We start from the raw sequence: 12,122 nt of genomic DNA, 5'->3' as shown, positions 1-12,122 counted from the left end.
AGAAGCAACAAATTTATACAATGAGAAGAGAGTGCTGATTGGTTGGCAAGTGGACTATGATTGGTAGAGGTGTTGCCATGGGTAATGCACCAGTTTATGGTGACTAACAGGTACAGATAGGTGTTTCTGTGGCCGTAAATGTGACTCCAGGATGGTATGTTGCCTCCCTGGTGCTAGGGTAAAGGATGTCACGGAGCGGCTGCAGGACATTCTGAAGGGGGAGGGTGAGCAGCTAGAGGTCGCGGTACACATTGTTACCAACGACATAGGTAGAAAAAGGGATGAGGTCCTGCAACAAGAATTTAGGGAGCTTGGTAGCAGATTAAAAAGCAGGACCTGTAAGGTTGTAGTCTCTGGATTACTCCCAGTGCCTCGTGCTAGTGAGTTTAGAAATAGGAGGATAGAGCAGATGAATACGTGGCTGAGGAGATGGTGCAGGAGGGAGGGCTTTAGTTTCCTGGATCACTGGATCTGTTTCTGGCAAAGGTGGGACCTGTACAAGTTGACGGGTTGCACCTGAACGGGAATGGGACAAGCATCCTTGCTGGGAGATTTGCTAGTGCTGTTGGGTGGGGGTGGGGGGGGGGGGAGGGGGTTTAAACTAATTTGGCAGGGGGAATGGGATAGAGTGGAAGCACAGCAGGGGGTAAAATAGAACAGAAAGTGAGTCTGCCTGGAAGGCAGAGCAAATATAGACCTGGTAAGGCACAAGGGAAAAATGCAAGGTTGGATTGCATCTATTTCAATGAAAGAAGTCTTACGAGTAAGGCAGATGAATTGAGGGCGTTGATTAGCTCATGGGATTATGATATTGCTATCACAGAGACATGGTTGAGGGAGGGACAGGACTGGCAGCTCAATATTGCAGGGCATAGAATCTTCAGGCGTGATGGGAGGGGATAAAAGAGGAGGTGGCATTGCACTGTTGATCAAGGAGTCAATTACTGCAGTAAGGAGGGATGGCATCTTTGAAGGTTCCTCAAATGAGGCCATTTGGGTAGAACTTAAAAACAAAAAAGGGGCAATCACCTGGCTGGGTGTGTACTACAGGCCTCAAAACAGTCAGCAAGAGATAGACGAGCAGATATGTAGGCAAATCTCTGAGAGGTGTAAAAATAATAGGATAATAATAGGGGATTTCAACTTGTCCAATATTAACTGGGATAGTCTTAGTGCAAAAGGCTTAAAAGGGCAGAATTCTTAAAATGCATACAGGAGAGCTTTTTGAGCCAGTATGTAGAAAGTCCTACAAGAGAAGGGGCAGTACTGGACCTAATCCTAGGGAATGAAGCTGGTCAAGTGGTAGAAGTGTCAGTGGGGGAGCATTTCGAGGATAGTGGCCATAACTGTACGATTTAAGGTAGTTCTGGAAAAGGATAAAGGTACTGAATTGGGGGGAAGGCCGATTCAAATATGGTAAACAGAATCTGGACAAAGTGGACTGTGAGCAGCTACTTGTAGGAAAGTCTACATCACATCAGTGGGAGTCATTCAAAGAGGAAATTGAGAGTTCAGAGCCAACTTGTACCCGTTAAGGTGAAGGGTAGGACTAACAGGCCCAGGGAACCCCGGATGTCAAGGGACATAGAGGATTGGATCAGGAAAAAAAAAAGAGGCTTAGGGCAAATCCCAAGCGCTGAAAACAGCGGAGGCACGAGAGGAGTATAGAAAGTGTAGGGTGGCACTTAAAAAAGTAATTAGGAGAGCGAAGAGGGGACATGAAAAAACACTGGCGGGCAAGATAAAGGAACATCCGTAGGCGTTGCATAAGTATATTAAGGGTAAGAGGATAACCAGGGAAAGAGTAGGGCCCATTAGGGACCAATGTGGCAATCTTTGCTTGGAGCCTGAGGACATAGGTGAAGTTTCAGATGATTACTTTTCAATGGTGTGCACTATGGAGAAGGACGATGTAGGTGTCGAGATCAGGGAGGGGGATTGTGACATACTTGAACATATTAGTATTGAAAGGGAGGAAATATTAGCTGTTTTAGTGGGCTTAAAAGTGGATAAATCCTCAGGCCCAGATAAGATGTATTCCAGGCTGTTATGTGAGGCAAGGGAGGAGATTGTAGGGGCTCTGACACAAATTTTCACATCCTCTCTGGCCACAGGAGAGGCACCAGAGGATTGGAGAACAGCGAATGTGATACCATTATTCAAGAAGGGTAGTAGGGATAAACCAGGTAATTACAGGCTGGAGAGTCTAACATCAGTGGTTGGGAAAATATTGGAAAAAATTCTGAGGGACAGGATTAATCTCCACTTGGAGAGGCAGGGATTAATCAGGGATAGTCAGCATGGCTTTGTCAGGGGGAGATCATGTCTAACTAACTTGATTGAATTTTTCAAGGTGGTGACTATATGTGTAGGTGAGGATAAAGCAGTTGATGCAGTCTGCATGGACCTCAGTAAGGCTTTTGATAAGGTCCCACATGGGAGATTGGTTAAGAAGGTAAGAGCCTGTGGAATTCAGGGTAATTTGGCAAATTAAATCCAAAATTGGCTTAGTGGCAGGAGGCAGAGGGTGATGGTCAAGGGTTGTTTCTGCGACTGGAAGCCTGTGGTGTACCACAGGGATTGGTGCTGGGACCCTTGCTATTTGTAGTGTACATTAATGATTTAGACGTGAATATAGGAGGTTTGATCAGTAAGTTCGCAGATGACACGAAAATTGATGGTGTTGTAAATAGTGAGGAGGAAAGCCTTAGATTACAGGGGGATATAGATGGGTGGGTAAAATGGGCAGAGCAGTGGCAAATGGAATTTAATCCTGAAAAGTGTGAGGTGATGCATTTTGGGAGGACTAACAAGGCAAGGGAATATACAGTGGATGGTAGGACCCTAGGAAGTACCTTGGCGTACTTGTCCCTAGATCACTGAAGGCAGCAGCACAGGTAGATAAGGTGGTTAGGAAGGCATATGTGTCACTTGCCTTTATTAGCCGAGGCCTAGAATATAAGAGCAAGGAGGTTATGATGGAGCTGTATAAAACACTAGTTAGGCTATAGTACTGCACAGTTCTGGTCACCACACGAAAGGAAGCTTGTGATTGCACTGGAGAGGGTGCAGAGGAGATTCATCAGATTGTTGCCTGGTCTGGAGCATTTCAGCTATGAAGAGAGACTGAAAAGACTAGGGTTGTTTTCCTTGGAGCAGAGAAGGCTGAGGGGGGGACCTGATTGAGGTGTACAAGATTATGAGGGGCATTAGTAGGTTGGATAGGAAGACATTTTTTCCCTTAGTAGAGGGGTCAAAAACCAGGGGGCATAGATTTAGGTTAAGGGGCAGGAGGTTTCGGGGGGATTTGAGGAAAAGATTTTTCACCCAGAGGGTGGTTGGAATCTGGAAAGCACTGCCTGAAGAGGTGGTGGAGGCAGGAACCCTCAACATTTAAGAAGTATTTAGATGAGCACTTGAAATGCCATAGCATACAAGGCTACAGGCCAAGTGCAGGAATATGGGATTAGAATAGTTGGGTGCTTGATGGCTGACACAGACATGATGGGCCGAAGGGCATGTTTCTGTGCTGTTTAACACCATGATTCTATGACATAACTGCCAAGCTAGGTTTGACATTTAAACCAGGCAGCTTGACTCTCGTCAAGGCATTACCCCGAGGAATGAACCAGCGAATGGTTGTCACTTATTTTGTTTAGCTGAAACAGGCGCAATGTGTGTACATGTTCTTTCTGTCTGCAAAGAACAGGGCCCTGTGTATTATATGTAGCTTCCTGTATGCACAAATGCACCACACTGCGTGCCCGACTATTTTAAAGTAGTTGTCAGCATAATTCTTAGCACTGAGGATTGTTGAGCATATGTTGTCCAATATCTAATGCTGGACACTGTTTTGAGTTTTGCGAGCACGGGCTGGTTGGGTACGGCTTGTACCTTGCCCATTGTGAACAGCGGAAGGGACATGTTTGATGTGATCTGCCAGTCTTTGGGACGTCTGGCCCATATACCTAGCATCAAACTGGCATTGTAATTCACATATCACATTACTCATTTGTGTGATTAGGCAGAAAGTCTTTTTGGCTTAACGGCAACATCCTGTTGGTGGCAAACGCCGCGTGTGTTGCTACTGCATAGTAGCAACGTGAAACAGCTTTGAAATGGAGCAGTCAAATGAGCTCCCTTTTCTTGACGTACTGGTTCAGAAATCTGCTAGGGAGTTCTCTACCACGGTCTACCGCAAACCTACCTTCACTGGTCAGTACACGCTTTGGGATTCTTACAGTTCCACGTGCTATAAGATTGGCTTAATTGGCAACCTCGTAAATAGGGCCCGAGCCATTTGCTCGCCATGCAAAATTGCCCAAAGCAGCAGACTTGATTCCAAAACACAGCTGTCTTTAAAAAGACACTCAATCGCAGACTTTAGGACTGAGTCTGCAACTCCCAAAATGCATATTAAAACTTGTACAAGATATGTGAAATTTCCCTGATGCTGAAATAGGGCGAATCATAGGCATCCTGTGTGACAATGGCTACCCTGGTCATGTCATATCTCTTGCTGTATAACGCGCAAACTTATGAACGGGCCTAAGGCCGTCATTTTCGGCCCTGAATAGTATCCAGTCTACCTCAGATTAGCCTGGAAGGGTAATGTATCGCAAAAATTTGAGCAACAGGTGAAGCTAACTGTTTCACACTGCTACTATGCAGTAGCAACACGTGTGGTGTTTGCCACTAACAAGATGCTCTCTTTTCGTATCGTATAAATTTGTTGTTTCCCTTATATTGGTATTCTTGCGAATTGTTCTGATGAGTGCAAGATGAAAAGCTTTGACAAAATGTCTCTGTTTTATGTTAGCTAAATTTGCGAAAAGATTGTTCCATTCACCAGTCATTGGGCATCACAAAATAATTAACAATTTAGGTGAAATGGTAAATTTGCACTATTATGCAAAATTTTGTCTTGCATATTAATTCTATTCAAATTTGTATACTTCAATGTATTAGATGTGACAATTTCTCATCTACTGAATCCAAATTGACAGCTGAAAGAAAAGGCTTTTAACATAATTCCAAATATGGTAGCAAAAGTGAAGTGCTTCAGACCCTGTCCTAGTTACTTTAGCAGTTTTTGGCATTGCACGAACAGCAGCTGCATCTTTTACTCCCACACCCCCACAAAAAAATCCCAAAATCTAGCTTTAATAGTATTGCAGAGCAGACCTTTTTTTTTGGTAAATATAAAACTCTGATAAGCAACAGCTGAAAAATTCCAATTTAACAATTGTCATCAATAAAGTGAACATATTTACTGCATTCTTAGCATAAAATGCTGCCAAAACTATTTCAGCAAATTTTTCAAAAGATGCAAATTTTTTCATCTGGTAACTTGGGCTAGAGTTGATAAGCTGCCTTTAAATAAGGATTTTTATTCATGAGGTTTTCCCAATGAGTTTGAGGAAACATGTAATATTGTGTTATCGCTTTCCTATTTTCAAATTTTTGTGTTGCTGGGAAAACACCACATTACTCATTTTTCTTCATGGAAAATGATAAAATTCCTCAGAAGCTTGAGCTCTGAATCTAGAGGGTGAGAGAAATTGAGCAGAGAAGCTGTCTTGACCTTTTATGGGATAACTAGGAAAATGAATGAAAAGAAACTGAAATGGTTGCTCTTGTGCAAGGAGACTTGAGGCAGAAAAAAATAAAGGGTGAAAATAAAATAGAAACGTAGTAAAAGAATGGAGGCAAAAACAGAAAAGGAAGTGAGACTGCCAGGAAATTAAATACAAGTGGATACTTCTGAAGAAATGGGAATATATATTACCATAAGGTAGCGTATCAACAGGACAAGGTTACTATGAACGATTTTGCAAAATTTAGAATTATTAGGGCTGGCCATTTTTATGTCAATGAGTGGGTGACCCATGAAGAAAACATCGAAGGGGACTGGCTTGAGGGGCAATGTTTGTCACTGTATTCTTTTAAATTTAACGTGGTTTAGTTCATTAAATTTCAGATTTACTTTAAAAAAGCTGGGTTGGAAGAACTCGCCAGTAGCTCAGCTGGGTAAGGCAGTAAATACTGATACCATATAAATGAAGATCCTAGCTTTGCTGTTCTGTTTGTATTGAGTTAACTAGCCTCAGCTGGGGCTGTGGTTAGACCGAAGGCTCTTTGGGATCAGAAACAGAAAAGTGTCCAAAGTTTTTGTGACACTGCGAATTTTGCTGGAAGAGCAGGAGGATATTTGGATCAGGAGAAGATCCTCTTTGCCTTTAATACTCCTGAACTTCAGTAGTAGCGTGACAACATATTGTCTCAAATTTTCAAACGCATCTTCCCTGCATCTGAGCTGCTTCTAGGTCTCCTCCCAATATTTGTTTATAAGAACATAAGAACTAGGAGCAGGAGTAGGCAATTCAGCCCCTTGAGCCTACACTGCCATTCAAGATGATCATGGCTGATCTCATCTCGGCCTAAACTCTACTTTCCTGCCCATTCTCCATAACGCTTCAGACCATTACTAATTAAAAATCTATCTATCTCCTCTTTAAATTTACTCAATGTCCCTGCATCCACCGCACTCTGGGGTAGTGAATTCCACAGACTTGTGACCCTTTGAGAGAAGTAATTTCTCCTCATTTCTGTTTCAAATCTGCTACCCTTTATCCTAAAACTATGACCTCTTGTTCTAGATTGCCTCACGTCTACTTTGTCAATCCCCTTAATTATCTAATACACCTCAATTAGATCTCCTCTCATTCTTCTAAACTCTAGAAAGTAAAGGCCTAAACTGCTCAATCTCTCTTCATAAGACAAGCCCCTCATCCCTAGAATCAATCTAGTGAACCTCCTCTGAACTGCCTCCAATGCAGCTACATCCCTCCTCAAGTAAGGGGACCAAAACTGCATGCAATACTCCAGGTGCAGTCTCACTAATGCCTTGTACAGTTGCAGCAACACTTCCCTAATTTTATATTCTATTCCTTCAGCAATAAATGCCAAAATTCCATTTGCCTTCCTTATTACCCACTGTACCTACATACTAGCTTTCTGCCATTCATGCACGAGGGCATCCAGATCCCTGTACACCAAAGCACTCTGAAGTTTCTCTCAATTTAGATAATTTTCCTTTCTATTCTTCCGACCAAAATAGATAACCTCACACTTATCCACATTAAACGCCATCTGCCAAATTTTGGCCCATTCACCTAACCTATCCATATCCATTTGTAAATTTCTTATTTCTTTATTGCAACTTACTATCCCACCTATTTTAGTGTCATCTGTAAATTGCCAACCAGAAAAGGACCCATTTATCCCGACTCTGTTTTTTCGTTAGCCAATCCTCTATCCAAGCTAATAAATTGCCCCTAATCCATGTGATCTTACCTTGTGTATTAACCTTTTGTGCGGTACCTTATCAAATGCCTTCTGGAAGTCCAGATGTACTACATCTGCAGGATCCCCATTATCCACTTTGCTTGTCACAGCTTCGAAGAACTCTAGCAAATTAGTCAAACACGATTTACCCTTCATAAAACCATGATGACTCTGATGGATTGCGTTTTGACTTTCTAAATGTCCTGTTATTACTTCCTTAATAATGGATTCTAACAATTTCCCAACGACAGATGTTAAACTAACTGGTCTGTAGTTTCCTACTTTTTGCCTCCCTCCCTTTTTGAATAAGGGTGCTATATTAGCTTTTTTCCAATCCACTGGAACCTTTCCCGCATCCAGTGAATTTTGGAATATTATAACCAATGGATCCATTATCTCCACTGCCACTTCCTTTAAGACCCTAGGATGTAGGCCATCAGGCCCTGGGGACTTGTCTGTCTTCAATCCCAATAGTAGTGATGATTTTTCTAAGTTCCTTTCTTTAACCTCTGCATTATCTGTTACTATTGGGATGGCACTAGTGTCCTCCACCGTGAAAACTGAGGCAAAATACTGACTTAGTGTCTCCGCCATTTCTGTGTTTCCCTCTATTAACTCCCCAGTCTCATCCTCCAAAGGACCAACATTCACTTTAGCTACTCTCTTCCCTTTTATATACTTGTAGAAGCTTTTGCGATTTGTTTTTATATTTTGCACGAGTTTTCTTTCATAATTTACCTTTGCTCTTTTTATTACTTTTTTTAAGTAACCCTTTGTTGATCTTTAAAAGTTTCCCAATCTTCTAGCCTGCCACTGGCCTTTGCAATCTGGTATGCCTTAGTTTTTGTCTTTGTTATCCTTAACTTCCTTGCTTAGCCATGGATGTTTTCCCCCCCTCTTAGAATCTTTCTTCCTCTCTAGAATATATTTTCGTTGGGAGGTATTGAATATCTCAAACATCTGCCACTGCGCGTCAACTGTCCTACCTTTTAGTCTTCCTGCCCAGTCCACTAGGGCCAAATCTGTCGTCATGCCTATGTAATTACCTTTGTTTAACTCCAGAAGGCTAGTGTGGGGCTCCAGTTTCTCACCCTCAAACTGAATTTGAAATTCTAGCATGCCATGATCACTCTTCCCTAGAGGATCCTTAACTGTGAGATCATTAATTAATCCCACCTCATTACACAATACCAAATCTAGAATAGCCTGCTCCCTGATTGGTTCCACAACATATTGCTCCAAAAAACAATCTCTCATGCAGTCAATGAACTCTCCCTCGAGGTTACCTTTGCCACTTTGATTAATCCAGTCTATATGCCTATTAAAATCACCCATGATTATTGCCCAAGCCCCCAGCATTTCCTAGTTTATACTGTGCCCCACTACGGAAATACTGTTTGGGGACCTATAGATTACTCCCACCAGGGACTTCTTTCCCTTGCTATTTCTCATTTCTACCCAGACTGATTTTACGTCTTGATCTCCAGTGCCTATATCGTTTCTCTCTACAGCACTGATCTCTTCCTTTACTAACAAAGCTACACCTCCTCCTTTTCCTTCCTGCCTATCCTTCTGAAATACTGAGTACCCTTGGCTATTCAATTCCCAAACCTGGTTTCCCTGCGAATACGTCTCCGTAATCACCACTAAATCATACCCATTCATCTCTATTTGCGCTGTTAACTCATTTATTTTATTCTGAATGCTTTGTGCATTCAGATATAAAGCCTTTTAAGTTTGTTCTATTATCAAATTTCCCTTTTCTTGTACGATTCCTTGGTGCAATGTGACGTTGACACGTTCTGTCCCTTGTTTTTATTTTCTGGTGACAATCAGCCTCATCACTAACCTGCACTCTTACCTTCTCCTTTAACTTTGACTTCCTAATTTTCCACACAACTGAACCCTCCCCCTCCTCCCCCCCCCCCCCCCCCCTCCAAACTATTTAGTTTAAAGCCCTATCTACATCCCTAGTTATGCGATTCGCCAGGACTCTGGTCCCAGCATGGTTCAGGTGGAGCCCGTCCCATCGGGGCAGCTCCCTCCTTCCCCAGTACTGGGTGCCAATGTCCCATGAATTTGAACCCATTTTTTCCACACCAATCTTTGAGCCACGCATTTATCTCTTTAATCTTATTGACCCTGTGCCAATTTGTTCGTGGCTCCAATAGTAATCAGGAGATTATTACCTTTTTGGTTCTGCTTTTTCATTTAGCCCCGAGCTGTTCATATTCCCTCAGCAGAACCTCTATCTCCGTTCTACCTATATCGTTGGTACCTACATGGACCACGACAACTGGATCTTTCCCCTCCCACTCCAAGTTCCCCTGCAGCCCAGATGAGATATCCTGAACCCTGGCACCAGGTAGGCAACACAGCCTTCGGGACTGTCTATCTTGGCCACAGAGAACAGTGTCTATGCCCCTAACCATAATATCCCCGATTACGACTACATTTCTCTTTTCTCCCCCCACTTGAATGGCTCCCTTCACCATGGTACTATGGTCAGTTTGCTCATCCTCCCTACAGTCCCTGCTCTCGTCCACACAGGGAGCAGGAATCTCGAACCTGTTGGACAAGGACAAGGGCTGAGGCTCCTGCAACACTATCTCCTGGATCTCTCTACCTGCTTCACTCCTAGTCACGCCCTCCTGTCCGTGACCACTGGCTAAATTCAAGGTAATTAATGTAAGGGTGTGACTGTCTCCTGAAACATTGTCCAGGTAACTCTCCACCTCCCTGTTGTGTTGCAGTGTCCGAAGCTCAGACTCCAGCTCATCAACTCTGAGCCGGAGTTCCACGAGCAGCCAACACTTGTTACAGATGTGGTCACTAGGAACCACAGTGGGGTCCACCAGCTCCCACATCATGCAGGTACAACACATTGCTTGGCCCTGCATCTCTCTTTTATTTAATTAGATTTTAATTTGTTTTTTAAATTTCTGACTCTTTAGATTTTAATCTGCTTTAGTTTTTAATTTATATACTAATAAATCGATCAAGTCTTACTCTATATTTGACTTCAATTAATTTTAATTTAAAAGCTTACCTGAATACTGACCCCAGCTGCTTTCGGTTTCTCTGCTCTCTCTGTTGAATATGACATCACTCTGTCACTTTTTGATCTTTCCCCGGCTCCGCTCCCGCTGTGTTCCTCTCTCTCTGTCTCAGACTGGCTTGGTGCACGTTTTGAACCTCCGCTCCCCTCTCTCCGACTGGCTTGGTGTGCTTTTTGAACCCTCGCTCCTCTCTCTCGCTCTGTCTCCGACTGGCATTTGGTCAGCCACCAAATGGTTTGAGAGTGTGATCTAGGGAGATGTCCCCCCCCCCCCCCCCCCCCATCTCCCGATCGTCTTCCAGTGAGGGAAACAGCCACCTCTATTTTTTGTCTAACCACAGCATTGTTTGAGGTCAGGGACTCTGGAGAATCATAAACGCAAACCCTTATCCTGCCACTCAACCTCACGTTAGAGAAGAGTGCTGGGCCAGTCCTCGAGTCTGTTATATTTTCACTCTTTAGGACTTTTGTTCTTCATAATTGACCTTTTTTAACATATCGGGCTGAATTTTACCAGCTCCTCAATGTAGTGGGTGGGGGGGGAGGCCTGTAAAATACTTGTGGGAGAGGCCCGCCAAGACCCATGACGCGGGGCCTCCATTCGGAGTTCCAAGGCGAGACACTGGTGGGGTGGGGAGCGGGATAAACTATTCTTATTGGCTATGGGGATGGTGTGAAGAGGTTGGGGGGGAAAGTTCAGGTTGGGACTGAACTAGATTTTATTCATAGCCAATAAAACAAACCATTGTGGGGATTTGGAAAGGGCCTCCAGCTTTTAATATTAATTTCTAATAAAATGACCAGTTTAAACCTTTAAAAATTCAAATCTATGCTAAGGGCTTAAAGCCCTTTAAAAATGGCGCCAGCGCCTGCGAGGTGACACTATTGCTGGGGATGGAGCAACCGTCCCCTTTAAGTTATCGGGGGTAGCCGCTCCGCCCCTCCATTTAAATAAGCCCACGCACAAAATATTGTGGGGGCTCAGCGACGGCGCTTCCGCACCTGAAGGCCGCCGAGTTCAAAGTGCGTCGCCACGATGTGCTGCGTGCCAATAAAATTCAGCCCATCCGTTCTCGGGCTGTGGGCATCACTAGCAAGGCCTGGCATTTATTGCCTATTCCTAGTTGCCCTGAAAAGTTGGTATAAGTTTCATGCAATTGAGGTTTGCAAGATCAGTTCAGGGGGCAGTTAAAGAGCCAGCCACATTAGTGTGGGACTCGAGTCAGGTATTGGCCAGACCAACTAAGAGTCGCTGGTTTCCTTCCCTAAAAGATAGTAGTAGACAGTTGGGTTTTTCTGACAATCTGAAGCTTCATGGTTACTTTACTGATGCCAAGTTTTTTTCTAAAAACTTAACTCATTCTCAAATGGCAATGGTTGGATTTCAACTCTCATCCTCTGGATTATTAGTTCAGGCCTCTGGCTTTAATTGCCAAGTAACATAACCATTGTACTTATCCACCAGCTCTTTCCAATCCAAAGCGCTCCCTGGCTAACTTTTCATCTACACTTAATTTATCTGTATTCTAGGTAGAACCAAGAGAATCGTCTTGAGATATGACATGTTTCAGAAGGTTCTCAAGTTGTACCAGTAAATTAAGAGATAATTACCTTGATCGTGCATGAATTAATGCTGTACATTTTCAAAATGAAATTTTCCTTCATTGAAGTTTTACATATTGATACAAATGCCTTTTCATTCTTCTACCTAGTTTCT

General features: G+C 43.3%; 1 protein-coding gene across 4 annotated transcripts in view; it reads left to right on the top strand.

Annotated features, from left to right (window-relative positions):
• The window catches only part of LOC137382761 (mediator of RNA polymerase II transcription subunit 13-like), a 339,747-nt gene that overhangs the window by 251,560 nt on the left and 76,065 nt on the right, over nt 1-12,122 (top strand). The window lies entirely within an intron of this gene.

This window comes from Heterodontus francisci, chromosome 23 (assembly GCF_036365525.1).
Source record: "Heterodontus francisci isolate sHetFra1 chromosome 23, sHetFra1.hap1, whole genome shotgun sequence".
NCBI classification, from domain to species: Eukaryota; Metazoa; Chordata; class Chondrichthyes; order Heterodontiformes; family Heterodontidae; genus Heterodontus; species Heterodontus francisci.
Note: the sequence above shows the minus strand (reverse complement) of the source record. Positions and strands in the feature narration are given on the sequence as shown.